Below are 10704 nucleotides of genomic sequence, written 5' to 3'. Positions count from 1 at the left end.
ATGCCATTGACTTTGTATCAGGGCTCTGTTGAATTTATGCTGAGATTCAAGCAGAAATGAGAACCAGCTGCTAATCAGGTAAGCCAATTATTTTTCAACACCACATTTTAAAACAATGAAAAAAACAACAACAAACAAACAAACATAAAAACAGTGGTTCAGTCACCTGAAGAGATTCTAAATGTTTTATTCAGTCATTCATGTTACAGCAGCCGTATTTCCATTCGTCTTATCGTTCTCCTCAGTTAGCCTGCAAGCAAATTAAAGTCACAAATTGACCAATGAATGCATGTCTTCGAGAAAAAATACTAAATTGCTTGATGATATGAATGCTGTGTTTCTTTGTTGTAATTATGAACTTGAATCAAGTCCTATATTACCTTAAGTCAGTATATTACCTTAAGTCAGAAGAAGCTGGGAATGGATAGATAAAAGAAACTGCACTACTGTGTAAAAATAATTAGTTTTTAACATCTCATTCAAAAGGAAAATTAAACACAGAATGCTATTGAAGATAATTAAACAGTTCAAAATAAGTCAAACACGCACCACACATTCTTGTTGCCGCAGGTCTGTGTGTGCTTATATGTGCCAGTGTTGTAACAAATGTGTATTTCCTTATTAAAAGTGCAGTGTGCTTTCACACTCTCCACTGCAGTGAAGAAAACAATGCGCTGACGTTCCCACGGGCTGCAACCTGAACCGCCACACTGGCACTGAGCTCGTAAAGCATGTTTCTGCCAGAAAGAACACTGGCCCTCAATTATTCGTGGACACCAAACGGGATGGCAGCTGACGGATTCCTCTTAACATCATTCATCACTACTCCCTCCAGTGTGCTCAATCGCAGGCTCAGCACATAAAACTATTTTTCATAATTAATGCCAGCACGGTGACTTGTACTGCAAGGACGTCTTACACAGACATAGGGATGTAAAATAACACAGATTAGATCTACAGTTTGCATCAGTGGTATTCCAATGAAATGTTCAGTTTGACAAAATCTTCTTAATGCAAAGGTCCGGATGATCAGAACGTCTAACCATTTGCATTTTATAATACGCATTTTAGTGTGATAGATATTCAAGTATCAGGATAACCTTATCCTTGATACCAATGAAATGTAGGTTCTTCAACCCCGAAAATGTTTTAAACAGAGTTAGACATTTCTCAAAATTACCCATTTGAATTTCAAATCAGAGGAAACCTGCACAACATTCCCATCTCCGTCCTAAAGATTCACTTTCTTTACTAATATATTGTTTAAAAAAGTGCCGGAACACAATACTTTGCTAATCTTAAAACTCCAAAAATGAAAGTTTGCCACAATCCAGTTCCTGGTTTCTCCAGATATTCCTAATGCAGCAGTGTGCACAAAATCTGAGTGCAATTCATTTTTGCACTGTTTTGTAAATGACTGTAAATAGTTGCTGCCATCCACTCAGTATTTCTCATGTATTTCTTTATCTTTTCCTCAACAGCATGTCTGTAATTTGCATACATCTATTACTTGATGCTCTTTTCCTCCTGTTAACCTACAGGACATCACTGCCTTTAGTTGGTTGTGTGAAATGGACTTCAAATCCCTTGACGTCCGCCTGACTCCCTTTTTAAAAAAAGTGTCCTTGACTCTATTGGGCCTGGATAGTGGAAATGATTGATATCTCCCAAAACAATCACTCTATTTTCAGCTTCTTGTAAAAAAATATCTGTAATATATGTAAAAGTATCTTAACTATTTCTATTAAATCAATATGATGGGTACTTTCCAGCCTGGTTTTCAAAAATTGCACATCACAGAAACTGTTTTACTTCAGTCGAGTTCTGCAAATGTTTCTTCCAGTGAGAAGGGAGGTTTTCCACACTTGCCTTGGTTGCTAATGTGGAATTGTTGGGATTTCTTCTGTAAAAGTGACTTGAGATGACTGTGCTGTATTTGACGCTATGTAAATAAAATTGGATTGAATTGAATTCTCCAGAGTTTACCGCTCTAGTTCTAATAGATCTCTTTTTTCCCTTTGATACGAGCGATAACAGTATGATTAACAGGCAAAATAATTTGTTTGGAATTATTGCCTTTGTTTTAAAATAGTTTATTCCCTGTCCAACTGGGACTTATTCTAGTTTTTGTTGAGCATTATCTGCTACAACAAACTTTCTCTGTGGGGTACCCCAGGGATCTGTTCTGGGTCTGATTCTCTTGTTGCTGTACATATTCGCTTGGCCAAAGTTTTAGATGTTACAATGCTATTTCAAATCTTTCGAATGACAAAATATATTGTTCTTTCAAAATTTCTGAATTTTACAAATTGGCTAGTTAAAAAAAAAAAAAAAAGATTGTTCAAAATCAAGCAATGATTAAAATGAAAAATGTAACTTGATTAAAGCCACAAACAAGGTGACGACTGAACTCATCCCAAATATTTAATCTCATTAAAAGCCATAATATACACTACATTATACGTTGAAGGAAGCAGAGTGCAGGTAGTTTGCTGCGGTTTACAGCACTGCTGAGGAACACTGTATGGAGCAAGATACTGGCTCACGTCTTTGAGGATCCACAGATTTAGGAGACATGTCTAGCTTGTCCCAGCATGTTTTCTGAGCTCTCTTCACACATGACAACTATCAGAAATACACTGAACACACCAGCTTTTTGGGCCCAGTAACAATTTTTGCATTTTGACTTTAACCTATTGCAATGTTTTTTTTTCTTTGCACAATGATAAGGAAAATGAATATTATCTCTCCAATGTTTATAAATGAAGATGACATTGGCTCCGGTGTGTCACTTTGTTGCAAATTGTGGACGGACCACACTCCACACACCCTCTGAAGAGTAGATGGGTTTTGAAAAAGTCATTATTTTTCCTGAAGTATTTCAATGTGACATTTAAGCTTGATGCATACAATTAATTTGTCTATTCCATCATCACAGCTGAAATTTCCACCATGGCATCTCAGTTCATTTCGCCTGTTGGCATAGAAATGCCACTGTGGTCATTCTGAAGTCATACATCACTGTGAATGGCACATTATGTGGCGCCTGACATTTTGATGCAATCTAGTTAAAAACTAATACAATAAATACACCATTTGTAATTCAGAAAATCTGTTGTCATACTGTTGTCAGACTTGGGAGTTGGTATTTCACCATTTCAGTTGCATATAAATGACAGGAATTAACAAGTATAGATGGCACCTGAGTAAATGCATATACTTTTAATTGGGACATTTGTCGTTGTTGTATTTCTTTATTTCTTTATTCGTCACTTTTCAAGATCTTTTCTTTGCAATTAGCAAAGGCTTTGCTCTCTGTGTGACAAGAAACAAGCTAGTACACATACCACAGACTATTGATTAGGAATATTGACTATTGAATAACACTAGGAGGTAAATAGTTTGGAACTGAGCCCAAAAACTTTGTATTTTATTTTAGAAACTCATCCTGCTTGAGGTGGCGCGGTCTTCATCTATAGTGGTGAAACTGTCATATATGTTACATGCACTGTTATTCACAGGAAATAGCATTCAACTCTGAAAATTTATCATTTTAAATATTCTAAATGAATCTCTTTCTATCATGATTTCTTGTAAAAACTAGATCTTTTTAACTCAAACTAATTCACCACTATTTTTTTGTTGGGTTTTTTTTTTGGGGGGGGGGTATTTTTCTGTTTTCTTGTAAGAGAAGTGTGATATTTTAAACTTACATTTTAGATCCTTGAGTTTACATCACATATTTAATCCAATCCAGATATTTTGTGTTTAGTTCTCAATGTTTTTGTTTTTTGTTGTTGTTGCTGCTGAAAAGCCGAACTGTGCTTTAGGTGGATCCACAGGCTCCATTACACTGCTATGAATTCAGCCAGACTGTGAGATTAAATAATCATACTCAATGATTACATTTATTCTCAGAAATTGACACAATTGAAGTTGTAGTGCAGGATACTACTTTTATGAAAACATACTCAAGTAAAGGTACTGAATTTGAAAACTACTTTAAAAAAAAGTATAATTAGACAAAAAATAATAATACTCAATTACAGTAATGCAAGTGAATGTAATTCATTACTTTCCACCTCTGGGGCAAACTTCACAGACAAAGAACCGGAACAACAGATCATCTGCATCAACATCAATAAATCTTTGCCAAATAGTCAGTAATATGTAGTCATGGAACTCAGACTTTGCATTATTCTTGTGATAGAGCCAATTAAAATGGTGTGCCGTCTTTGGTTGAGGCACAAAATACACTTATCATCATCTGCTAAGTTAAGAACCATTCAGACCTTAAGGTCGCCTGGATTGTAACCACTTTTCTATCAGGACATGTGCATGTATATATGTATTTATTTATATACGTCCTTTTTTATTTGTCAAATACTTCAATTGTAGATGTAAAGCATTTTAGGTTGCCATGCTGCTCAGTGTTTTTCTATACAAATTGCTTTGTACTTTGCAGTAGACAGAAGCACAGCATGTCGGTATATAAAAGCTTTACACCTGTAATTACTGATCTCTAATTTTATGGTGTTTTAATCAGCCTCTTTTATTATCCTGCTGGCGCGGCACTGTGGTCTCTCCTGTTCTTGCTTCCTTTTGTCCTGTGAGGAATTTCACATGTGGGGTAAAAATCCTTCACGTGGAAAAAAATTCCCGCATTCCCAGATGGTGTTTTTGGCAAATCAAAGTAATGAGAGTATCTCGCAAGCTTGCTGGCTCTCTGATGAAGTGTTCCCTCTGGATTCTCAGCCATCAGTCCTCACAAGCACATGAAGGACCTTGACTGCCCGGGAGGATTTCTACAAGATTGATTTTTTGGCAGATCTTAAATTGCCTGGACAGCGAGTCACTAAGTGTCATTCTCTGGTCCTTCAAACACTCTACAAACACCATTCATACTTGTCACATAAAGGACATACGTTTGATCCGTGCAAAGGTGTCCCGACAAACTGAAAATGTTATCATCTGACACTTGTCTGCTTCCTCATTGGTGAAATCTGTATTTTCATCATCATGTGAGATAAGCGAGTGTCTGACAATGCTGTCGTTCTAATGCTGACCCATTCATCTGTGTTGCAGTTTATTCAAGCAGAGTTTCTTGGCTTTGAGTCATTTATTCACCCCAAGTGATAGAAGCCTGAGTCTAAAGGTGAGACATTCATCTCCACTTACTTAACCTTTCAAAAGGTACTAAACGACATACAAAAAGCTTGTAGCTTGGAAAGCTTCAGGTGTCTGAGCAGCAACAGGACTAAATTCCTTCCATCCAGGAAATAAAGCATGGAAAATTCCAGCAACAGTGCCGGAGAGCTACTATTTCAACATTCGAAATCTACAGCTTCGACAGTGCAGTTGTAAGCAGAGAGGAAACAAGTCACACATCCAAATGGGATTCATGGTCACAGTTGAAATGTAATTTGTCTAATCCTGTTATCTGGCGTTCCAAAAGCTTTTCTCTATCTGCTTCCTCTCGGCATCGACCGTGCCGTGGCCCGCCGTGGGCGTCTGTGTGCTTTTGCATGCGTGTTTGTTCGATGTGACTTTGTGAAATAAACACAACTCTGTGAGGAGGCAAGTCCAGAAACAGGAGTACATCTTTTTCAGAAACATTATTTATCTTAAACCTGGTGTAATGGATAAAATGTATAAACAAAAAGACAGTGTTTCGTTGAAGCTTCAGAGTGAACAGCTCCATTTGTTTGTATTTGATGCAAAAAGAGCAATTTTGAAATGTACATGTAACATTGGACAAATAATTCATTATGTTTTGGGCAATCATACTAATATGCATTTTTCAAACAGCCACTACCATGTAATTAACTAAATAAAAGGTGAGTGACTATAGTACATGGAGGAATGTTCATCTCTGGTACTGAAGAAAAGTTACTAGAGGCAGAATATGAATTTTTTTTTAATTGTCTGGTTAGTTTTTTTGATATCCCAGTGTGTCCAGGTACAATTGTTGATATTACTCATTAGCTCCAAACCAACACATCTGGAAATTCTTCTTCAACATTTGAATGTGATATGGATCCTTTGAGTTCATGTCTTTAGTCCAACAGGGAAATCAATCAGCCTCACGTTTACCAAGGTTTTGCACTTCTATTTTTATCTCAATTTTGCTGGTGTCTCCTGACCTTGTAAGTGCCAAAGTGGGAGAAGCCCTGTATTTATACAATCAACAGATATCAATTGTCTCAAGTTACTTGCACGACTACGGCAGGAAATGCATGCATCCATAGACAAACACACACCAACAAATTGTAAATCTTGAGCAACAATCATGCAAATGTGAAGCAACTGTTATTTAGCATTACAAAAAATGTATGCCATTCATATGAAATATGAACAGCACCAATTCAGCAATGTTCCAAGTTAAAATGTTGGGGGGTTTTTTTGCATCTCAAACAAGTCACAAGTTGTTGCAGTCCAGTGATGATGAAGATAAACATTAAAGCGAGGGGTTAAATTTTTCAAAGTTAAAGGGTAATAGTAGAAATAGAAAACAACAGTTAAATGATATGCAGCATTAAAAAGACATCACACTACAATCAAGATATTTCAAGTATTATGTAATATTGTTATCAATCAAGATAATTGAAGTATTTAAAATAGAAATATTGCCAAGACCTTTCAAAGACACTTTTAAGTTTGGGGTGTATTATGTTGTTTGGTTGTCAATGTGTCCCACTTTTGTGATGGTGATAGAAACTCGTCTTTAAAATTTGGTGCACGTGCTCCCTCTCAAGAGAAAATAATAATAAAGGTCAAGCTTCACTGTGACCGTTGACTTATTTAATGTATGTAAATGTGACATTTCAAAAAAGCCATGAAATCTGTAAATGGGTTTCATTCAATACGAGTCTCATAAGGTGTCATAGTGAGCACTTTCACCTCACAGTGAGAATGTCTCCAGTGAGGGACTGTGTTGGGCTTGGGGGCTTTTTCTGTGTGGAGACCATGTGTGAAACTAGCATGTGTAATGGAAGCACATTTGAGCCTTTGCTCATCCATCTTCAGCTGGGATCAGCTCCGGTGCCTGGTGACCCTGAGTATAGACTATTCAGTCTTTGACAGATGGATGGCTTCCGTATCATCATGTTCATGAAAACATAATACTCGCCATGTTGAGTTCTAGTTTCTCCATGTTTGAATCTTGTCAAATAAATTAATTGAAGTAAAGGTTCAGCATTTATTGTTCTTTGAGAATGTGTTCACCATTTGTGGGTTAAGCCCAACTGAAACCATCTGCTCTGTTAGGCCCTGTTTACACCACAACATTTCAAGTGAAAATATCATTTTTGTGTATTGTTGCAGAAACGCTTCACATTTACACGCCAACGTTTTGGAAAATATTGTCTGTTTACACAATGGCAGAAATGCTAAAAATGGTGTAATTCACAATCCAGGCCACGGGTTGTCACTGTTGATTGTTTTTTAATAAAACTACACACATGCACATAGAGAACAACACTCCTTATACATTAACAACAGCAAGCACGCAGCCATTCATATGAACGGAGATGGATTACTATTACGGTGACTCTCAACTATAAAACTACCAAGTCCCAGGAGTGTTATATTCTATCTACTCGCACATGAGCAGAAAAACTAATATTTACGACTGTGGTGCACATGCACAGTAGCAGCCTTTCCATCGTCCGCATGGAGATGAAGCCCGAGTGTTTTTAGATAGTGTTGTCTTAGCCTGTTTCAAATAGTTCCACCTTGGGAGCCGTTTTCAAAAAGATGCATTTCCAGTGGCACTGAGCACCGTTGTTGTGTAAACAGACACCCAAGACACAGCAAAAATTTGAGAACATTGTCATGTAAACAATGGTTCAGCAGTATCAACACTGATATCTATACACTGCACACCAAACGAGTAGACTGAGGGATCCTTTATGATTAATGGCAACGACAAATTGAAGAAAGAGTGTGAATTATGATCAGCCAAAATATCAAGGGACCGGGGGAAAGACAGTCCGTACAACACCAGCAACTTGTTCACAAGAGGCATTTGATCCAACAGAGATAGTCAGATGTCGCTCATTTCTTATCTGCTCAGCACGTAACTCCGAGCCGTGCAACATGCTACATGTTAGAGTTTGGAGGCTCACACACCAGTGATAGTGAATGTAAACACGATCAAACTATGACTGATGCACTCATTAACAGCAAGCTACTCTCCACAGCATGCATGGGGAAGTATGTATAGATACTATGCATTGCCCTATGCATACGGTTGTAAGGCTTTTGGACGAGCACGTAGCGTCGACACAGAGACTCTGCGGAGGTGGTTTGCGGAAACAAGCTTGCTGTGCAAAAGGTTAGTTCTTGTATTTGTCCTTTAAAAAAGTTGTGTGTGTGGTTTCATTACAAAAACAACCAACAGTGCCATCCCGTGGCCTGGTATGCCAACTACACATTCTGCCGTTGCGTTATAAACAGACATCGTCTTCATAATGTTGCAATGTAAATGTGAAACTTTTTACAAATCAACATGCTAACCTGATACATTTTCGCTTGAAAAGTTGTCATGTAAATGGGAACTGAATTTAAAGATGAAAGCGGCATGAGCCAAAGACATCTAGAGGGACCAGGAAATGAAAAGTGGAAAATATCCCGTCTGCCTGCTGTATTTCTTTATCAGAGTATTCCAAAAACTTTACACAGTTCAAGTTCATTCAAGTTGCTCGCTGATCTGTCGACATTTCATGTCAGTTTACTGAATTTTAAATTCAGTTACAACAGTGAGTTTGGGGGGTGAAGTATAATTATGACATTAGTGATATCATTGAAAGAAACAGATTTATGAACTGATGACAACAAATAGCAGCAGCAGCAGCAAAGCAGATGATCTACAACATGCACACAGCAGCAGGCAGCTCTTAAAAAGGGAGGCTAATGTTTATATAAGGTACTAATTCAAAACAGGCACTGCAGACACTGCAGAGTAATGCTAATGTTACTCCCAGTAATACCAATTTCATGTTTCTGTCAGGAAGAGCTAGTTCATAATTAATCAGGGGCTCCTAGTGAAGAGGAATTTTGTAAAATAGTAACTGTTAAAAAAAGGAAAAAAAGCATCTTTGGTTAATCACGTAAAGTTTATTATCTGCAACTTTCTTTGGTCTAATGTAAAAAAATGCTGTATAAGTGCAAAGCAAAATAGAGAGGCGTTCCTTTTTTCTAGTTTTGACAAGGTTGATATGTAGAGTATGATTACAACTTACACAAAGCCAAAAAAACAACAAACATCCAATAACAAATCAAACAAAATAAAGAAATAACACTTCCATTGCATTTTTTTTTTTTAAGTGAAAGCCACTGCAGGACAGCAGAGTTCAGATTAACAGCCAAATGTCTGCGATAGAGTAAACCTGCAGCTGATAAGGAGATTAGCTTCATGTATGTGAATGCTCCCATGTGACCTGGACACATTCTTTATGTACTAAGACACCTGCAGGAGTGCAACCAACTGGTCTCCCATCTTCCTCCTCCTGCAGTTATGGTCCAGTGGGCAGAGATTGATGACCCTAAACATTTTAGTTCAATTACTTGATTTCGCTGGAGGTCATTTGGGGCAAAGAGTGCAATGAATGTGAAGAACCACTTTCCAGAATGATGCTCTTGGCCCTATAAAGGCACATGATCAATACAGACGGTAAAATAGCTGCGTCTCTGCGACGATGAGAAGAGATAGGGCAACAAAGAGTTGGAGCTCCGTTTAGGCCGTTTTCTCGGTCCAATCTGGACCATATTCTGATGCTGTAGACACTGCTGGCAGATTTATAACTGGTGTACATTATGCTGTTTTGCAGCTCTCTGGGCCACTGTACTCTGGCCTGCCAGCTCCTGATTCAGCTTTCTACGCTCACAGTGAGTCAAGATGAGGTGAGTACCATTGCTCACAGGAAGAACGTGAAATTTACAACATAGAGTCCATTTGTAATTTTTATATACCCATCAAATTCAAATTCTTCCCGCTTCTTAAAAGACTATCACTGGATGTTGAGGCCAGTGGGATGACTACTGACTGTTACAGTTTGTCATAAATACAATTATAACTGCTTCTGACTGCTGGTGTTGTGACAGATGCATTCAGAGAACATTTTTTTTTAATTGTTATAATTAAAGTATTTCAGACATACATGAACCTCGCGCACAACCAGCAACTCCTTGGCAGGATTCTGGACTATATTATTTATCATACAACAACCGTTTCAGAACAGAACTGACTGTCATGAATGCCAGATGATTTGTGAGGAACATCTCCCACTGATCTCTTTTACCTTCTTCAGCAGAAGATTCTGAGTGAGACCATGAGGCAGCTTCAATGGTGATAGAAAAAGACTTCATGTTGGAACTGAAACACAGAAAATCTGTATGACAGAGTAAAAACACTGAGTCAAGAAAAGATGGATTTTGTGATCAAATGATCAGGATTTTTGCTGAGTAAAGTTACGCTATTTTCTTAAATAATATTACAATTTTATTATTGATGGGTTTTTTTATGCAGCTAAAACATGGGTTTTATGGCAGTAAAAAGTTGTTTAGGAGTGGATTGATTCAAGTCTACCTCTGAAATACACGGCCCACCACTGTTGTGTTAATTCTTGTGAACCCATTTTTGGGTATAACACAATACAATGCATGCATAGTCAGATAATTATACCTTAAGTTTTATTTCAACAA

Source organism: Blennius ocellaris (assembly GCF_963422515.1).
Source record: "Blennius ocellaris genome assembly, chromosome: 12".
NCBI lineage: Eukaryota > Metazoa > Chordata > Actinopteri > Blenniiformes > Blenniidae > Blennius > Blennius ocellaris.
The sequence above is the reverse complement of the archived record's forward strand: the minus strand, read 5'-3'. Positions refer to the sequence as shown.